Source organism: Dromiciops gliroides, chromosome 1, assembly GCF_019393635.1.
Source record: "Dromiciops gliroides isolate mDroGli1 chromosome 1, mDroGli1.pri, whole genome shotgun sequence".
NCBI lineage: Eukaryota > Metazoa > Chordata > Mammalia > Microbiotheria > Microbiotheriidae > Dromiciops > Dromiciops gliroides.
This window is the reverse complement of record NC_057861.1, coordinates 635,605,892-635,627,374: the sequence shown is the minus strand read 5'-3', so window position 1 is coordinate 635,627,374 and position 21,483 is coordinate 635,605,892.

The following is a 21,483-nucleotide window of genomic DNA, read 5'->3' as shown; positions in this document are numbered from 1 at the left end:
GTCTGGGAAACTGTGTACCTTCTGCTGCTGATAGAGAGGGTTATAAACAGTTGAGAACCATATGTTTGGGAGACAGGATTCAAATTGAATTAACTTGTTGAACAAGTAGAGGAAAAGTAAACTTTCCGTATTTAGATCAATAAACACAGAGATTGGAAAAGAGAATAGGAACATTGGTGAGCACACACACACACACACACACACACACACACACACACACACACACACACACATTCCATGAATATTTATAGCTCTCCTCTCCAGGGGGCATCAGAGCTCCTGTAATTTCCTGGAGGAAATATCTCAGTAAAAGGGTTGAACTCTCCCTTAAAAGGAGTGGTGGGAGAGGGGGCAGGTTGGGAAAGAAGGTAAGGAGATTGAAACCTTGAAACGTGCTCGAGTGATCCTATCCCCAGGAAGAGGACCGGAGGATTCCTGAGACTCATAGGATGCAGAACTAGAAGGGACCTGAAGTACCATCTAGTGGTACAGCACATAAAATACCAGACCTGAAGTCAAGAAAAACCTGAGTTTGAATCCTATCTCAGACATTTGGGATCATAAACATGGCACTAGAAGGGACCCCAGGGACTCTCTAGTCCAATCTAATCTAATCCAATTATTTCATACTTGGGAAAACTGAGGTCCTGGGAGAATAAGTGCCTTACCTTGAACATATCATTTATCTTCTTGGTGTCTGTTTTCTCATCTACAAAATGAGGATGATAGCACCTATCTGACAGGGCAGCCCCGTATAGTGTCCCATATAGGGTTGTGTAACTGAATGTGGGGGTTGCAAAAAGTTTGGCAGCAGTAAAAGTTTATTTATGGGCAGCTAGATGGCGCAGCAGATAAAATACCAGCCCTGGATTCAGGAGGACCTGAGTTCAAATCCGGCCTCAGACACTTGACACTTATTAGCTGTGTGACCCTGGGCAAGTCACTTAACCCTCATTGCCCCACAAAAAAAACCCCAAAACCAAAAAAAAAAAAGGTTATTTATACCTATTGCACAAACCTATATACCCAGAGTGGTGTAAAAATTTCTCAGGCAAAAAGGGATCACAAATGGAAAAAGTTTAAGAAGCCCAGGTATAGTGGACAGAGTGCTGGACTTGGAGTCAGAAGGATCTGGGTTCAAATATCATCTCATATACTTACTGGCCATATGACTCCAGGCATGTCACAACCTCTCTATGTCCCATTTTCCTCATCTGTAAAAAGAGGAATTTCTCTGAAATTCCTTCTAGCTCTAAACCTATGACCTACAGACTATTGAAGTTAAATAAGGTCATTTTTGTAAACCTTAAAGTGCTTTATTATTATTATTTATTATTATTATATGAGCTTAAATTTACAGGGAATTTAATGTAACAGGGAAACTGATACCCAGAGAAGAAAAGAGACTTGTCTAAGATAGCACAGTTGAATTTGGACTCAGATTCTCTAATTCCCATCCCAAGTCACTTTCTACCATGCCTACTATAATTAATGGCTTCAGTCCTTGGATATGCACTCTGTGGCCTCAAAGAGGAGCCTGACCTGCTCAAGGGGCTGACCTATCTATTGAATGCAGAAATAAAGAAAACAGCACAGAAAACAGTACAGAAGAAGCTATCCCTGTCAGTCGAAAAGCCCCAAGCTAGATTGCTCAGCAACAAAGGCCTGCCTGGGGTGGGTTTCTACTCTAGTTCTGACCCTAGCCTGGCCCAGGTGTTCTATTTCCCTCCATGGAAAGAGGCCAAGAATTGAAATGGCCAAGTGGAATCACAGCCTTCAAGGAGGAACTAATCTCCCCAAATCTTCTGATTAATGGAATGGCCAAGTCATCCATTTCCCTGAAAGATTGACAGGGAACCCAGAGTGCTGCCTGCCAAGAAAGAAACAATTGATCTTTCGCTTGTTGTATGGTTTTAAAGAAAATAGAGAAAGCGTCGTCCCAGAGCTACCAAGCCTGCATCCTGGTGCTCAATGTCTTTGCCGAGGAGCTACCAAAGACTAAGAGCCAGAAAGGGCCTTAGAGGTCACAGGGTCATGGAGTCAGTGCTAGAAGGACCTTAGAGCTTGGCCAGTCCAGCAGTTTTCAAACTTTTTTGTGTCAGTATCCCTCTACATTCTTAAAAAGTATGAAGGACCCCAAAGAGCTTGTGTTTTTCTGAGTTATTTCTATTGATATTTATTGTATTAGAAATTAAATTGCAGGGGCAGATAGGTGGCGCAGTGGATAGAGCACTGGCCCTGGAGTCAGGAGTACCTGAGTTCAAATCCAGCCTCAGACTCTTAATACTTACTAGCTGTGTGACCGTGGGCAAGTCACTTAATCCCAATTGCCTTACTAAAAAAAAATATTAAATTGCCATAGTATTATTATATTATATAATAGTTTAGACCACATAGACCCTTGAAAGGGATTTGGGGACCCACCTAGGGGGATCCCCAAACTATACCTTGAGAATTGCTGTTATAGGGGCAGCTAGGTGGTGCAGTGGATAGAGCACTGGCTCTGGATTCAGGAGAACCTGAGTTCAAATGTGGCCTCAGACACTTAACACTTACTAGCTGTGTGACCCTGGGCAAGTCACTTAATCCCAACTGCCTCGTCAAAACATAAAAAAATAAAAAGAGAGAATTGCTGTTATAGTCCAAACCTTTTACTTTAATAAGGAGGAGTCTGGAGCCTGGAATGATAAGCTAGTTTGCCTAAGGTCACACAGCTAGTTAGTAGCAAGGCCAAGAATCAATTCCAGGGCCTCTGAGTCAAAAGTCAGTGCTCTTTCTGCTACAACACCATCTTTCAATGATGACTAAGGAGGTATCCCAAAGTAAATCACAGGAGTTCTATTGGTACTATCGATGACAAGAGTCAAACATGACACTAAAAGGAGATTCAGTTTAACGTATAAATAGGAGTATGTCATCCATCCTTGTGACTAGAATGGGGTAGCTGGGATTTTCCTAGCATGCTTTCTTGTCAATCTCCAGTTAGTTTGCCTAGTAATGAAATCTTAAGCCCCAGGAAGGTACCCACTCCATTGTGCCTTTCATAGCCTGCTACCTCCTCTGTGAGAGACAGACAGACAGACAGATAGAGAGAGAGAGAGAGACAGAGACAGAGAGACAAAGATACAGAGAGACAGACAGAGACATAGACAAAAAGAGACAGAGGAAAAGACAGAGAGAGACAGAGACAGATAGAGAGAGATATAGAGATACACAGAGAGAGGTGACTTGTCCAAGGTCACACAAGAAGTAAATAGTAGATCACATTTGTAACCAATTACAAAAGTCACATATCATGTGTTTGTTCCATTATATCCAAAGAATATCATCAACAAACATCTAGCTTCTATCCTATTATTTACCCAGTACTATACCACTGGGAGGAAGGGTACAAAAATAAGTAAGACACAATTTCTTTCCTCAACATTCATTCATTCAACATTTACTAAGCACCTACTTTGTAGAAGTCATTGCATTAGGTTATAGTCCTGTCCTCAAGGACCTTGCCGTCTAATAAGGGTGACAAGACATATACCCCTATAAATTCAATACAAAATAGGATGTGACAATTAAGAGGAGTGCTTTAAGATCAAATGAGGAAGAGGTTACTTCTAGCTGGAGGGATCAGAGAAATCTTCATGGAGGAGTTGACTTTTTAGCTGGGCTTTGTAGGCTGAGTAGAAAATCAATCAACAGACATGGGGGGGGGGGCAGGTAGGCATTCCTGGTGGAGGAAATATATGAAGAAGAAGAAGAAAAAGAAGAAGCCGACAACGACGACCACGAAGAAGAAGAAGAACAACAACAACTAGCATTTTTATAGTGGCTATGTGCAAAGTGCTTTACAAATAGTATCTCATTTTATCCTCACAATGGTTCTGGGAGGTAACTATTATCCCTATTTTGTAGTTGAAGAAAATAAGCCAGATTAAGTGACTTGCTCCAGAGTCACAAAGCTACTAAGTGTCCAAAGCTGGATTTGAATTCAGGTGTTCTTCATTCCACACCCAGCACTTTATCCACTTCAAAAGGCAATGAGAGGGGCAGCTAGGTGGCGCAGTGGATAGAGCACTGGCCCTGGAGTCAGGAGTACCTGAGTTCAAATCCGGCCTCAGACACTTACTAGCTGTGTGACCCTGGGCAAGTCACTTAACCCCAATTGCCTCACTTTAAAAAAAACAAAAAGAAAAACAAAAAAAAAAGGCAATGAGACAGAAGAGAATGAAACACGTTTAGGAAACAAGCAGCCCAGTTTGGCTAAAAAGTAGAGTGCATAAGAAGGGATAAGGCTGAAAAGGTAGTTTACAACTAAAATGTGTGAGGCTTTGAATATCAGGATAAGTGATTTGGACACAGTTGGCAATTGGCAGTCAACAAAAAGTTTTGAGCAGTGGGGATTCAGAGATACACAGTCACACAGAGAGACAAAGAGACTGATTTTATATATGTATATATATATATATACACACATAACATACACACAAACATATATACATATAAGCATATACATGCATATATATAAACATACATATATGTACATGTATACATATGTGTGTATACTTAGAAGCCCATACACATGTGTCCTTAAAAGAACTAAAAGAGCTTATAGTCTTATAGGAAGAGAAGACTGAATGCAAGAATTTCTATATGCATCTTATTCTTAAACCTTTCTTTTAGTCTTAGAAAGTCACTATACATGAAAGAGTATTATATTGTTTAATCACCTGGCTCTGGAAAAGGCTAAAATAATAACACATTTTTACATGATCTTTTTAAAGTTTACCAAAAGAAATACTTTCTCCACAAACCCTGTGAGTTATGTGATGCAAATATTATTAAATCTCATTTTACAGATGAAGAAACTTAGCCTCAAACAAGTTGAATGACTTCGCTATCATGAAGCTGATAGACACTAGACTCAGATAACTCTGGAGGAGAGAGTGAGGCTGATGACTCTACACAGCTCTGCCTCACTTAAATTCAATTCACTTGCAAGTTGAGACATTTCCCTCCTGATGTCATTGGTCCTCTTTGAGAACAAAGGATACCCCAAAAGTCATAGTGCAGTCTGCTTAAAACTGAACTAAGATTTGGGGGACAACCAATAAGCATCAAAACTCAAACCCAGGTTCCCTCACTCCCGATTCAGCACTATTCTATTACATCAGGCAGCCTTAGAGGATCCTAATTCTGTCTTACCTCCTTGGGAATACTGGAAGGTTATGGAGATGCATAAAACCCTTTCCAAGTCCTAAGGAGAAGATGGAGAAGTGTTTGATTTATGGAGCTTGTGTCCTTTAGCAGCAAAGATGAAGATCAAGAGAGATAGAGCTGTAATTAGAAATCCTTGCACCTAGGGCAAATTCAGTAGAGTGGAAGGAAATCATGTCCCAGAGTTTCTATCTTGTGCCCCTGAGACAGTAAACCTGAGGATGCAGGTTACTACTAGAACAAGGAAATGTCATGGGCACTGTAATATCTGTTTGTCCATAAGTGTGACTTAATTGATGTGGAGATGCTCCTGGTCTGGAAACACCCTCAACCAATGTAGAGACTCCTCTGTACCTCATTGCCCTAGAGAGTCACCTTGGGCACTTAGAGGTTAAGCAACTTGTCCATAATAACAAACCTAGCAACAGGACTTTAATCCAACTCTTCCTTACTTCCCACCCAGCTACATCTTTCCATCCTTCCCCACCAACCCATCACTGAGAGGCACTTCATAATCCTGCCAGATCACATCATCAGCCTCAGCACTCATGATATTTTAGTACCCTCTGATAATCTGATTAGAGGCTGGAGCCATGAGCTCTGCTTAAAATCTCCAATTGAAAGAGAGTGTTCAGGTCTTTTTTCACCTGGTGATACTCCTTTGGATTTCTCCATCATTCTTCCCAACCCAATTACCTTCTCCTCCCTCCCCCACATCTTTTCAGCTTTCTTCTATGTGTCATCTTCTCTTATTAGATTGTAAGCTCCTTGAGGGCAGGAGCTATCTTTCTTTTTCTTATATGTATCCCCAGTGCTTGGCACAGTGCCTGATACATAGTAAGCACTTAATAAGTGTTTAGCAGATGTTCACCAACTGATTCCAAGACACAGTCTACTACATCGCACTGCTTTTCAGGTTCTGCCTTCAAGGGACTTATATTTTGCAAAGGGATATAACATCAACCAATAAGCATTTATTAAGCACCTACTATGTGTCAGGTACTATGCTAGGCAGTGGACTTAATAAAAACAAAAACAAAACAACCCTGCCTCCAAAAATCATATATTCACACATGTGAGGGAGAAGGAAATATAGAATCAGGGAAGGCTTCATGATGGAATCATGTTGCCTTTGCCAAGTTTTGAAGGAAGATAAGGATTCTAAGAGGTAGAAGTAAGAAAAGAATAGAATTCCTTCCTGGACAAATGTGGGAGAAAGCATAGTAGATTCCAAGAGAAGCTTGACAGTTAGTTTGGCTGTAACATAGAATGTGTTAAGACATGTACTACTATGAAATAACATGCAATGTGTAGGTTGGAGCCAACTCAGGGGATACCTAAAATGCCATGTTGATATAGCTTGTATTTTATCCTAGAGGCAATGTGGAGCTACAGAAGGTTTTTGAGCAGGGATGGGGCATTGTCAAATTTGTGTCTTTGGAAGAGTATTTTTGACTCCTTTGATTAGGAATGATGGGAAAGAGGAATGACTGTCAAGGAATAAAGAGGGCCCCAAGTTTTGGAAGGATGCCTAGATCTTGAAACTGCCCCCTTAACATCATAAGAGTTCATCTGGGATTCTGATTATATCTTATCCCATAGGTACAAAGACCCCCTTCATAAGTAAGAGGCTGAATAGACCATAGTTTAGGTCTGCAAACATGGTAGATGCCCAATAAATGCTCAATGATGGATTAAATATTGTATGAATGTATGTCTATCTTTTACTGGCCTTCTTATGAGGCATTGGCCTAACATGGTGGAAGGAACTAGGAACAAGGAATTGGGACATGATTTAAATTCCCAATTCTGAATCTAATTCATTCTGTGGTCTTGGTCAAGACCCTTCCCTGCTCTTGGCTTCAGTCTTCACATCTGTCCATTAAGTGATTTGAACTAGTTAATTCCTAAGGTCCCTTTCAACTCTAAAAAAAGAATAACTCACCTCAATTAGACTTCAAGGTTTATATTGTACTATGGAGTTGAAAATTTCTTCACAACCATCCTGTAAGGTAGGTTGTACTAGTATTATAATCACCATTTGACCCATGAGAGGTGAAGTATCAAAACAGGATTAAAACTCAGAACTTCTGACTTCCAGGCTAGCACTCTTTCCATTACATTAAATGGCTTCTGACCTATTTGTTAAGATGTCTGTCAACACTGTGATTCTGGTATAATGTAGTCAAGGTCTTTTCTCAGTTTTTACTGTGATTTGCCTTTGACTTGGCAAAGTTTGGTAGACTTGAGTAGCTAACAGGAAATGGGACTTGCTTCTCCAGTTCTACTCACCAAACCCCTGCCTGAGGCTTTGCATTCAGGGAAGGAGCTCAGACTTTGGGAATGAGGACTTTCTAACCATCTAGCAATACTGGTCAAGAGTGACCTCTAGTAAAAAAAAATATAGATTCTTCCTATATCTGCCTCTGAAGTTCCTATAACTGGCCTGCTGGGAAGACTCAAAGGATGCTGGAGTCTTTTGGGGGGGGTCACATTTAAAGTTTTGAGTTCCAAATTCTATCCCTCTCTCATTCCCTCCCTCCCTACCCTACACCCTCCCCAAGGTTGCAAGCAATCAGTATAGGTTATACATGTGCAATTATGTAAAACATGACCTTTTAGTTATTTTACATGAAAAGACTCAAGTAAAAAAAGAGAAAGAGCAAAATATCATGCTTTGGTCTGTGTTCAATATCAGGTTTTGTTTTGTTTTCCTCTAGAGGTGGATATTACACTTCATCATTAGTTCTTTGGGATTGTCTTGCATTGCTGATAGTAGCTGTCATTCACAATTGCTCATAGAGCAATAATGCTGTCATTGTGCACAATGTTCTCCTGGTTCTGCTCACTTCACTTCACTATACATCAGTTCATATGAATCTTTCCAGGTTTTTCTGAAATCATCCTGCCTGTCATTTCTTTTAGCACAATAATATTCCCTTACAATAATATACCACAGCTTGATCAGTCATTCCCCGATTAATGGACATTCCTATTTCCAATTCTTAGCCACCATAAAGAGTTGCTATAAATATTTTTGTACATTTTTTTTCCTTTTTTCTTTTTCACAGTTACTATTGTTAACTGTTTCCCGCCATCCTTTTCCCTTCCCCATGATATTTACTATATTTTCTATTTTCTTTCACCTTATCTCTCCTCAAAAAGAATTTGCTTCTGACTACCCCCTCCCCCAATCTGCCCTCCCTTTTTTTACTCCTCCCTCCTTATCCCCTTCTCCTCCTACTTTCCTGCAGGGTTAGATAGATTACTCTATCCAATTGACTGTGTATGTTAATCCCTCCTTGAGCCAACTCTGATGAAATTAAGATCTTTGAGATTATCTGATGCTTTACAGATATCATCCCTTCTTATTCAATTCCCACCTGTGCCCTCTGTCTAAATTTATTCCTATCATCTTCCCTAAGACTGAGAAAGTTCTTTAGGAGTTAGCCATATCATATTCCCATGTAGGAATGTAAACAGTTTAACCTTTTAACATCCCTCTTAATTTCTTTTTTCCTGTTTACCTCTTTATGCTTCTCTAGGGTCTTGTATTTCAAAAGTCACATTTTCTATTCAGTTCAGGTCTTTTCATCACAAATGCCTGAAAGTCCTCTTTTTTATTGAAGTCCCATTTTTTCCCCTAAAGGATTATACTCAGTTTTGCTGAATAGGTGATTCTTGGTTGTAATCCCAATTCCTTTGCCCTCTGGAATATCATATTTAGGTAGTCCAATTATTTTTAAATTATCTTTCATGGATCTATTTTCCAGGTCAGCTGTTTTTCCAAGGAGATATTTTATATTGCCCTCTATTTTTTTTATTAATTTAGATTTGCTTTACTGTGTCTTGGTTTCTCATAAAGTCACTAGCTTCTATTTGTTCATTCCTAATTCTTAGGCAATTATTTTCTACAGAGAGCTTTTGTACGTCATTTTCCATTTGACTTTTCAAGCTGCTGACATTTTTTCCTTATGACTTTCCTGCATCACTCTCATTTCTCTTTCCATTTGTTCCTCTACCTCTCTTACTTTGTCTTCAGAGTCCTTTTTGAGCACCTCTATTGCCTAAGTCCAATTCACATTTTTCTTGGAAGCTTTGGATGTGTTATCCCTGACATTGATATCCTCTTCTGAGGGTACACCTGGATCTTCCTTGTTGCTAAAAAAAACTTTCTATGACTCTCAACTTTCTCTTCTTGCTCATCTTGCCTTTCTTTTACTTGACTTTTAACTCCCTCTTACCCTGGGGTCCTACTTCCAAGCTGCACTGTCCCAAGCTTTAGAGGGTGCCAGGTGTTTCACTTTAAGGAAGGGGAGGTTCTTCACACACCTGGCCTGTTCCCTGATCCATAGATAACCCCAGGCCAACCTGCTAATTAACCAGACAAAAAAACTTTGTGTGCTGTGATTGTTAGCTCTGACGAGGAGCCTGTGCCCCTCCCCAACCTGGGCCAACACTACTCAATTCTACTTCCTGGTTCCCAGCAGTGGTGAAATGCCCAAGTTCCATCTCAGCACCAGCAGAGATCCCTGTAATCTCCCTCCCTGGCCAACTGCTCAGCCGTCTCATCAGACCATGAGCACAGTTCCAGGCGACACTGGTGCTGCAGCTGATTCAGAGGCTCTGGGGATCTCTTTCTCTTGCTTGGCCTGCCTGGGACTGGATCTGTGTCAGCATGACTATGGGATTGGGCTCCACTCCTGCCCCAGCACAGAACCACCTCCTGCCAACCTTCTAAGTCATCTTTTCTGGAGAGAGTCTTAGAACACTTAACATAATGTGGCTTAATGCAAAGACTTGGAGTCAGGAGGACCTTCGTTTAGATTCTGCCTTGGAGGTATGGAGTTCTATGTACTCAATCAAGCCATTTAAACTTTCAGCCTCGGTTTTCTCAAATAATAGTTTTAATAACACCCATCTCAAGGATTGTAGAAAGGATCAAATATAATGCATTCTGCAGATCTTAGAGTGATATATGAATGCTAGGTATCATTTAATTGATAATAATGATAATAATAACATAGAATTTTGGAGTTGAAAGGGACCCTAAAATAGAGAAGTAGAGAGATGAAAGGAACTTTAGAACATGGAAGATCAGAAATGGAAAGGACGATAAAGTAAAGAAAATTAAATTCTTCTCAATCTGGTGGAAGAGACTTCAGAATATAAAATGTTAGCCAATGTTAGAACCAAAGAAATAGTCTAGTCCAACCTCTTAATTTTGACAAATGAGGAAACTGAGGCCCATGGAGGAAAAGTGAATTGCCCAAGGCCTCACATCAAATTAGTGGCCAATTCAAAAACAGAACCTAAGTCTTCTGAGTTCATTGCTCACTCTACTGTACTTTCTGCTGGTAAGAGAACTCAGAGGTCTAGAATGAATTCGCTGCCTCCTTGATTCAGCAATCATAGGAGATTGCTTCCCCTCCCCACCACCATCACAACTCTCCCACCACAATCAAATTGCTGTCTTATGCTCAGGCATGCCAAATCTGTCATCACATTGCTAGTCAATTTCAGAATGAAATCATTAGGATCTATTCTACATTCATACGGTCTGTACTCAGCCTCTCCAATTTTCTTTTCATTGTAAGGTAACATTTAATTCCTCTCCATGTCTGCAGCTTCCTCTTGCCACTTAGAACACTTTAGCAAATAAGAATTGTTTGGGTTTTGCTTCCAGTATGTCAGTCTTGGTTGATATGCCCAGTTGGTTAAGAGTAAATCTATTTATAGGGCACTGGGTTCCAGTAAACTTAGAAACCAAGAATCCCAGAGCAAGATAGGATATCAGAGACTGTGGCAGCACTTGCCTATAATTCCAGCTACCAGGGAAATCAACTCTTGAGCTCAGGAGTTCTGATCTACAGTAAGCTATGACAATTATAATTAATATGGTGACCCTTCTCCCCCATTCCCCAAGCAGGGGGCCATCAAATTGAAGGAGGGGCAAACCAGTCCAAGTGGGGAATATAGCAGGTCAAAACTCCTGTGCCGATTAGAATGAGATGTGGCCTTTGAGTAGCCTGTGTGCTTCTAGCCAATATTTAAAAAGAAAAAGGAAAAAATCTTTATCATCTAGGCAATGAGATACACTGATAAGAGCACAGGACTTGGATTGAGGCAATCTGGATGCAAATCCTGACACACATATAGGATATGTGTGGGAGGGTTTTCTTTATAAACATGGCAAGGTAGTGGAAAGTCAAGGATAGTCAAGCTCTTCTGTGGTTTCCAAGGCAGGAATGGAGTTAGAATTCTATCTATCTTCCACCCCACAAGTGCCCCTGGTCTAGGAGTATGAGTGGGTACCGAATGAAAGCCATTTTCCTGATCACTCTGAAAGGAGGAGAAAGCCTTTCTCTTTCACTTACCGGTTTAATCCCTCTCTACCAAATGCTAGGTATGCCAAAGACCATCACAAATAGCAACTAGTTAATAAATCCAAGCAAAACAGAAATTGGAGAAGTTCTAGAGATAAGAACATATCAGGAACTACATGTGAGCAAATTAATTCTTTGGGTGAGAGAATAATAAAATCTCATTTCAAGACAGAAGAAAGAGCACACCCTCCTCCGGGTTGGATCTCTCTGAACAGTCTCTAAAATTGTATGTTCTAAAAGTCAAGAATGTAACGAGGCTGGGGTGCAGGTAGGTGGTGTAGTGGATAAAGCACCAGCCCTGGATTCAGGAGGACATGAGTTCAAATCCAGCCTCAGACACTTGACACTTACTAGCTTTGTGACCCTGGGCAAGTCACTTAACCATCATTGCCCTGTCCAAAAAAAAAAAAATGTAGTGAGGCTGCCTCCCATACATGTCCACAGCTCAGAAGGCTCCAGACTGTCATTCAAGAGTTTTTCTTTCCTCCACCTCCAAGGAAGTCCTCTCTCCATGTGTTTCTTCCTACAATATTTATAACAAACTGAAATAAGTTCCTTATGGGATGCACTTACCTTCTCCTCCCCATTTTCTCAGCCAATAAGGAGTCATTGATCCTGTAAATATTCCTAAATATCTATGGATATTTAGTACATAGTTCCTTTTAGAGAGCTTTCAGGAATTGCCTGAAGCCAGCCTGGGTAAGAATGGAAGTACACATAGAGTAGCTATACCACCCTTCCCCTTTCAGAATCTCAGTTTTTTCATCCATAAAGTTGTGAATAATAATAGCTGTACTACCCATCTTGTACCGTTGTTGTGAAGAAAATACTTTGTAAATCTGAACATGCTATAAAAATGTAAGTTTTTTTGCCTCCCTCTTCCAAAGGTAAAGAGAGCTACCCACAAGCACATAGATATTTATGAGAGTAGTTAGGGTTTGAACTCAGATAATCTGATTATATCGAATGAACTTTCCACTTCATAGGGATGTGGGGGGGAGAGTATCATTCAAAAGATGCTTAAGAGCTTTCACTTGCTGAAACATTTGTGAAAATCCACGCTTTTGCAAACTAAGCAAATTCACGGCAATTCATTTCCCAAAACCCAGCCGAGACCACCTTCACTTCCAGTGGTAACATTGCACAAAAATGGAAAGATTGGTCTGTTTTATCTTGGTTTCACATTTCTTCTTCAATCTGGGCTTTCACTAACTTTCAATTTATCCCTTTTTTCATGATGACTTTAGTGACTTCTCGTCTAATCTCTCTATCTATTGCAGCTATACAATATCTTCACATACAATCTAGGTGGAAGGAAGTTTATGTTAGAGAAAAGTTATACTTTAAGTTCAACCTAGTATGGAGACTTGAGCACTTGGCTCAGATCCCTTCTACCAAAGGTGACTTTTTTCCAAGAGCCTCCAATTTGGGGAGACCATAGACCACTTCATTTTTCTTCTGCCTCTGCAGAACCTCAACTCCTTTCTCTCTTTGGAATATCTCTCTTCAATTCCAACTTCCTTCCCCCATCAAGGACTTCCTCTTAGGCTTCCATTTTGGGTAGTGGTCCCAGGCAGCCATCCTTCATTCCCCTTCTGGCTCTGCTTCTGAATCTCTGTACTTTGCTACCATTCCCCTGTGGTGGCTACGTTCCTCTCTTTACACCCTAAGTCCCATTTTTCCCATTCCTTTTGTGTGTTGTCTTCCTTAAGTAGAATATAAACTCCTTGAGAACAGGTAGGTACTGTCTTTTGCTTGTTTTTGTATGCTCAGCACTTAGCACAGAACCTGGTGCATAGAAAGCACTTAACAAATGTTTGTTGCCTACCTTCCTGCCTTGGAATCCAGTTCTATCCATGTTTCTGCCACTACCTTGCTGAGTGACCATGGGCTAATCACCTAATCTCTCTGCATTTCATGTCTCTTATCTATAAAATAAGGGATTAGATGAAATGAGTCTGAGGTCTCTTCTAGATCTGTATTCTATATTCCATGTTCTAAGACCCCTTTCAACTCTATCATTCTATGCTCTAGATTCTAAGGCTGTGTTAATCAACTCTTTTATGGCTCTATTCACTAGCCATGTGATTTGCCAAATTAAAACGCCCCCCTTCCTTGCCGTCCCCCCAAAATGGATTGTCTCCCCTATTAAAATGCAAGCTCCTTAAAGAAAGGATTTGACTTTGTATATACCCAGTACTTAATAGATGCATTTGGCAATTAGTCAAGTTTTTAATAAAAATTCTTTTTCTTCATTCCTTCATTCACACATTCATAAAGGTACCTTCTAGCGCTAATGTTCTCATTTCTAAGGCTTTTTCCAGCATTAACATTCTATATGCTATGTTCCAAGATTTCTTCTAGCTCTAACCATCTGACCCTATGAGAACCCCATATAACTAACATTCTTTCTTCTTCCACAATTACCACCTGCATTTGAGAGAGAGAGAGAGAGAGAGAGAGAGAGAGAGAGAGAGAGAGAGAGAGAGAGAGAGAGAGTGGCTGAACCCAGGGACCAACTAAACATGATGCTTTCCAAAGTCCTGCCAATTCAACATCATTGAAGAGCATTGAAGAGGTGTTTATTGAACTCCTACTACTGTGCAGAGATAAAAAGGTACACTGTCTATCCTCATGAAATTTACATTATAACTGGGGGTGTTGCATGAGTGCAAAGAACTATGTTAGATGAGCAAACATGGTAGGAATCTGAGAGATCCTAAGTTCCTCAGGAGTAGGATGTGTGTTTTATTTGTCTGTATAGTACTATGTACTGGTATGCAGTATGTAGAGCCTTGAATACAGAAAGGCCTTCATGTTTATTTAATTGAATTAAATTTGGGTATAAAGTCAAGTGTAAAATGGGAGGGGGAAGGAAGAAGTTGAACTAGATGACTTCTATGGTCCCAATTATAAACCCTATGACCCCATGACCCTTTCTATGAACCAAATCCTATGTAAGGTACACAACAAAGGAGAGATTGGTTCCAGATAGGAAATAATAAGGTTAAGACTTAATGGAGGAAGTAGCATTTGATCTAAGTTTTGATGTATGGGTAGGGTTTCAGCTCCCTTGAGTTAAGTTATGGGGAGGGGAGCAAGGATAGGAAGGGGTATCATTTTGGCCTTTCCTATCTTCCCAGTGTCAGTGGAAATTAAAGGACCCATATTTCTCCCATAAAATTTAAGGACCAGCAACATCATCTTCAGATGAGGTTTTTTTTAAATTCTGCATTTCATTTCCAGAGAACTGGAAAGTCTCTATAAAGCAACAAATATATCCCCCCTCTGTTTCCCACCCCCCTTCTCATGACTTCATAGTTCCTCAAACAATCCGAGCATCAAAAGGAGCCATTTCCCACACTGCCTCTGGGCTTCTAACCCCAAGCATCCCTGCATCCCTCTGCCAATTACCACAGCTGAGTTACAAATTCATCAGCCAACAGACTTAAAAAAGAAGGGGGACCAAGCCCGTGAGGAGGAGGAATGCTGACAGGCATTATTACTGGAGACTTTCAAAGGGGCTGTCTATGCAGTTTAGGCCTTGCTTAAAATCTTGGGGATTTTTTTCCCTCCTGAATTGAGCCAAGCTGTTAATAATGTAGCAGTGTGCTTGGTTTTTTGTTTTGCTTTGTTTTGGGTTTTTTTTTCATTTGAACAAACACATGTGCAAGAAGATTCCATTTAAACACACACAGAGACACACACACACAAACCCTGCCACTCAAATCTGCTTTGAACATGTTGTTATAGAGCCCCACTCACTCAGGGCCACCTCCCTCTGCTGTTTATGCCGGTGGAACACTGTCAACAGCTCCTGCCAATGCCCTGGTCCTGCCTGGCTGGCTGACCTCCGGTATTTATGATGGCGTGTGAAATTGATTGTGGTCGAAAGATCCGTACTGGAATAAAGTGAGCTTCTCAATTATTGCTGGGGAAATAAATCTCTTTTTCCCAGGGATCCCCTGGAGGGAAGGCAGCATAACCCCAGGTTCAAGGGAATAGATATTTCGAGCTGGCAAAGTACAGGTGACTGTATTGTAATGATTGCCAAGTTATAAGATCCCTGGGGTCAAGCGATTCTCTCCCCTGCACTCCTCCTCCCTCAACCCCCCTTCCTCTCCTCTGCTGAACAATCAGGAGGTGGTGTTCCAACAACCTCCTCTATTGTGAACACAATGCCTACTCCCCTTCCTGACCCAGCTGATATGTGACAAATAGTTCCCCTCGAATAGGCTATGGGTATTCCCAATACTTTGTCACAGGAAATATGCAGGAGGTGTTAATGGGGTTACAGAAAGATTAATAGACCTCTCAGGGCGCCTGCGCCCGGCTGGCATTTCTTTCACAGAAAGCCATCAGCTAAGTAGGATTTAATGATGGGACATAACCCATTAGAACAATGCTGAGACAACCTCTTTCTACTGGGCTTTAATTCTATTTCTCTTCCTGAGATGGCAGAGTTTTCCCCAGCAGGGAAAGGAAGGTAAGGGAGCTGTAAGAGGAGAGGGGAAAGTCTTAGATTTAGAGTCCCTGGGGCATAAGACCAAAGGATTGAGAACCACAAAAGACATTAAAGCTCTTATAGTCCGACCCTTTGATAGTATAATTTCTTTTTTTAATGAAGCCCAAAGAAAAGTGGCTTATGACGGCAAAAGATTGAGAGCTGAAAGAGACCTTACAAAACGTCTAATCTAATGGCCTTGTTTTATGAAGAGGAAAATGACGGCTCCAAGGAAAGAAGAAAACTCACCTCAGGACACATACAGATGGAATTCAAACCCAAATCCTCTGGCTCCAGAATAGTACCCTTGGTGACATTCCAGGTAGACCTGAGTTTTGATTCCATCCCTGATGCTTATTCTCTGGGCCTTAGCTTTCTCATCTATAAAATGGGCAGTAGCATTTCACAAGGCTGCTGTATACACACTTTATGAACTTTACATTGTAATGTAAATTATTATATTTATCTTGAAATGTAAACTATGACAATTATTTAGAAGCCCACCAAGATCTGTCAAGAGCCACATACAACATTCTCCCAGGGATGTTGTTGCGAGGAAGGAGCACAAGTTTCATCACTCTTTACTATTTCTCCCGAAATCTGTCCAGGGGCAAGGCCAGGTTCTGGAGGCTTTCCATGGGTTGAGTCTAGGGGGATTCCATGAGGTATGAAATAACAAGGGCCTATGCCAGGTTGATATCTAGTAGAAGATGATGGTTGAGAGAAAAGAGAATGGGACATATGAGAAGTTTTATGAAGGTAAAAACTGCAGGACTTGGCAACAGATCAGATATATGGGTACTAAGGATGACACCTAGGTGAAAAACTTGGGTCAGTGGGAGAATTATATCACTTGACAGTGATAAGTAAGTTAGGATTAGGATAAGGTGTAATTGGAAAGATGAGATTGGTTTTGGAAATGTTGAATTTAAGATATTTACAAAAACATCTTAATCTGAGATGTTCAGCATACAGTTGTAGATGTTTGAAAGCTGGATGTCAGGCAAAAGGATAGGGCTGTATAAATACACCTGAGAATCATCTGCATAGAGATGAGAACTTAATCCATGAGAGCCAAAGAGATCACCAAATGAGAAGGAGAAGAGAAGAGAACCCAGGATAGAGCCTTGGGAAAAACCCACAGTTAGCAGGTCTGACCTGGATGAAGATCCAATGAATGAGACTGAAGGAGTGGTCAGACAAGTTAAGAGTAGAACAAAGAAAAGAGTAATGCCCCCCCAAAAAAACCACCTCTAGAGAAAAGATAGTATCAAGAAGAGGGTGATTAATCATGTCAGAGGCTGCAGGGAGGACAAAGACTGAGAAAAGACCATTGGATTTGACAATTAAGAGATCACTGGTAACTTTGGAGAGAGCAATTTCAGTTGAACAATGAGACTGGAAACCTGTCTTTAGAGTTTAAAAAAGAGAGGAAAGGAGGGACCCATAATAAAGAGCTTTATCAAGGAGTTTAGGCACAAAGGGGGTGATATAGGACAATATCTTTGGAGTTGGCTAAATCAGATGAGAATTTTTGAATGATAAGGGAAGCATAAGCATGTTTGTAGGCAACAGGGGATCAGCCAGTAGGCAGGGAGAGATTGGAGATTAGTGGGAGCAGAGATGATATAGGATAGGGAGAGAAAACAGAATGGGATAGAATGGGATGGGATGGGATGGGATGGGATGGGATGGAATCAAGGGAGCATGCAGAGAGGTAAAAAGGGTTTGTCCTAACAAGAAGAACCTCTTCATGAGACAGGAGCAAAGGAAGGGATAGTAGGGGAAGACAAGCAGAAAAAAATCTAATCACTCTTCTCCAAGCAAGCTGTGATGACCTTGAATCCAGCAGTCCTATCGTCCCTGGCCACTAGTCCCCATCATCTCTTTTCCAGGTTAAATATCTTTAGTTTCTTCAACCAATCCTCATGTGGTGTGTTCTCCAATCCCAGTTACCCTACTCTGGACATTATGCAGTTTGTCAATGTTCCCCTTAAAATGCTAATGTTCCTGACCTATGATGTCAGACTTTTATGTTGGACACTTTTTTTTTATCAAGGATGGTTTTCTAGTTGACAGAGAGAGGGCGGAATACATTGAGAATAAACTCCTTTGGGGCAGGGAATACCTTTCTTTTAACTTATATTTGTATCTCCGGCACTTAGCACAGTGCCTGGCACACAATAAGTGTGGCACACACAATAAGTGACACATAATAAGCTTAATAAACGCTTGTTAACTTGAATAAATATCTTACTTTAACACTCGACTGCTGGGGCAGCTAGGTGGCACAGTGCATAAAGCACTAGCCCTGGATTCAGGAGGACCTGAGTTCAAATCCGACCTCAGACACTTGACACTTACTAGCTGTGTGACCCTGGGCAAGTCACTTAACCCCAATTGTTCCCCCCCCCGCCAAAAAAAAGACTCAACTGCAAGAATTGAGGCCTGTTATTGTACCCTTTGAGAGAATAAAAAACTGAGGAACCTTTGGGCTTCTATGTGTGCCCACATGGTCATAAAAGGAAGGGCTAAAATCAGTCCTGGATCTAAAAATCTAAAGGTCCAAAATCAGTTGAACCACTGGGGCAATTTTAATAGGAGGGAATACTGACAACAGATGCAAATGGCCATTGTGGTTCTTTCTACTCCACTGGAAGCCACAGCTGGAAGAAGGAGCTCTGGCTCTAGCACTTGGATTTTCATATACTCCCAGAATCAAAGAGGAAGCACAGCATAGTGAGAGCTAGCCTTGGCACCAGGAAACACTGGGTTCAAGTCCCACCTCTAATACATACCAGCTATGGGACCCAGGGCAAGTCACTTAATTTCAACAACTTGCTAAAGACAATAAGTGGCAGAGAAGGTGTCACCCTGCATTGGTGGAGGGACTTTCCTCCTCTGGGAGTCCCCTATATCCCACCCCCAGTCCCTATCCAATCTTCTTAGGATCACAGACTTTCAAAAGTTATCCAAGTCAATCTGCACATAACTAAAAATAATTCATCAGTTATCCAGCCTTCTCTCCGATTCTTCAAATGAGGAAGAATCTACTCCCTCCCAAGACGGTCCATTCTACTTTGGGGAAGCTCCAGAGATTAGGCGCTTTACTTTGCAGCAAACCTGAATCTGCCTCTCTACCATTTCCAGTCTCTGCTCCTAATTCTGCCTTCTGGGCCCAAGCAGAACAAGCCTAATCCCTCTTTCACATGTCAACCCTTCCATTTCCAAGTATTCATTAAGAGGAAGAATGGAAAAGACTGGAATTTCAAGGCAGAGGACCTGGGTCGGCCCATCCCGGCTAGGCTACTTATTCCAAAGGATGATAGAGAAATCATCTCACCTCTCTAAGCATCCGTTTGCTGATTTTTTTTTTTAATGGAGATGCTAAACAAAACAATTATCAACAATATTTATATAGCACTTTAAATAGGGCCGCTAGGTGGCACCATAGTGCATAGAGGTCTGGGGCTGGAGTCAAGAAGATTCATCTTCCTGAGTCCAAATTTGGCCTCAGATATTTACTAGCTGTGTGACCCTAGACAAGTCACTTCACCCTGCTTGCCACAGTTTCCTCATCTATAAAATAAGCCAGAGAAGGGAACAGCAAACCACTAATGTATCTCTGCCAAGAAAATCCCAAATGAGGTCACTAAGAGTCAGACAATACTAAAGAACAACAAAAGCACTTTAAGGTTTGCAAAGAGCTTTACATGTTAACTCATTTGATCTGTAAGGTCAAAACTTATTTGCATTTATAAAGGTGACATGTTTTCAATTCTACATTTATGACCTTAGATGCACAGCTGGCCCCTGCAGGAAATAAAACATAGTGCCTGCCATCAAGGACCTCACAGGTTTTGGGGGGGTTTTTGTGGGGAGTTTTTGGTGAGGCAATTGGGGTTAAGTGACTTGCCCAGGGTCACATAGCCAGTAAGTGTCAAATGTCTCAGACCAGATTTGAACTTAGGTCCTCCTGAATCCAGGGACGGTGCTCTATCCACTGCGCCATCTAGCTGCCCAGACCTCACAGTCTTTTGAGAGAAAGACACAAATTTTTTTTTAAATTGATGTTAAAATTTGTTTTTACATATATTTTAGAAAATAAAATTCTATTCAATAAATTTTTTTAATTTAAAAAAAAGAACGGGCTCTTCAGGTGGAAGAAAATGTAAGCCCCACACAACTTTAAATTTAATCTGTTTTATTAGCATTTTCTTCATCACTTTAAATCTATATATTCAATAAAACAAGCCCTGATTTGTAGCATTTGTCAATTTTTTATTTTAAGTTCTTGCACTGAAAATTTAACAATTGGCTTTCCTGAGCCAGATCAAGCTGGCTTCAGTATACTCTTGGAACAACACTCACATGTAAAATAATTGGACGATGGATTTGAAAGTCATCATAGCATAGAGCAGGGGCTCTTAACTTTTTTGTGTGACTTGGACCCATTTGATAGACTGGTGAAGCCCACAGACCTTTCTCAGAAATAATATTTTAATGAATAAGATAAAATATGTGGGGTTACAAAGGAAACCAATTATATTAAAATACAGTCATCATAATATTTTTAAAGAAAAAGTTCAGGGACCCTGGGTTGAGAGCCCCCAGTAGAATGGACAGAGTACTCACCTTTGAATCAGGAAGACCTGGGCTAACCTTGCCTCTAACACATACTGAATCAGTGACTCTGATTTAAATAATTTGATTTCTTTGTGCCCCAGGCAACTCTCTAAGACTATGAGTTACAGAGAAAGGGCTGATCTGATTTGGTAGAGGGAATTTCTTCAACTGGTAATTCCCTATATCAATTAAATCACAAGTGTAGTCCTTAAACCCTATCATAGGTCTAGCACTTGAAAGGACCCTAACCATGTAGGCCAAACCTCTCATTGTACAGTTTAGAAACTGAGGCCCAGAGAAATGATTTGGTCAAAGTCACACATGCAGTGAGTAGCAGACCCAGCATCTAAATGATTACAGACCCAGGATGCTTTCTACTATAAATAATTAGAGAACAAATCATCTTCTTGACACTCTCCTCAAAAGCTTCATCATGGTGTGACGGTGACCCAAGGCTATTAGCAGGGAGCACAAGCTCCATACAGTACCACCAAACTGGAAGGCTTCAAGATTTGGCCCAGCAATAGATTCTGAGCTTTTCATCTATGGATCATCAGCTTAGTCTAGAGGCAAGAAGGTTCATGACCAAAGCACTGATCATCAGCATTTGATGAGTAGATTTGGCCAAAGCAACTCAAGAAAACCCTACAGGTCTTCTCATGGGACCATAGATCCAGAACCAAAAGGGATCAGTTCTTGTTTTACAGATAAGAAAACTGAGGACCAGGGAGATTGTGTCTTACCTAAGGTCAAACA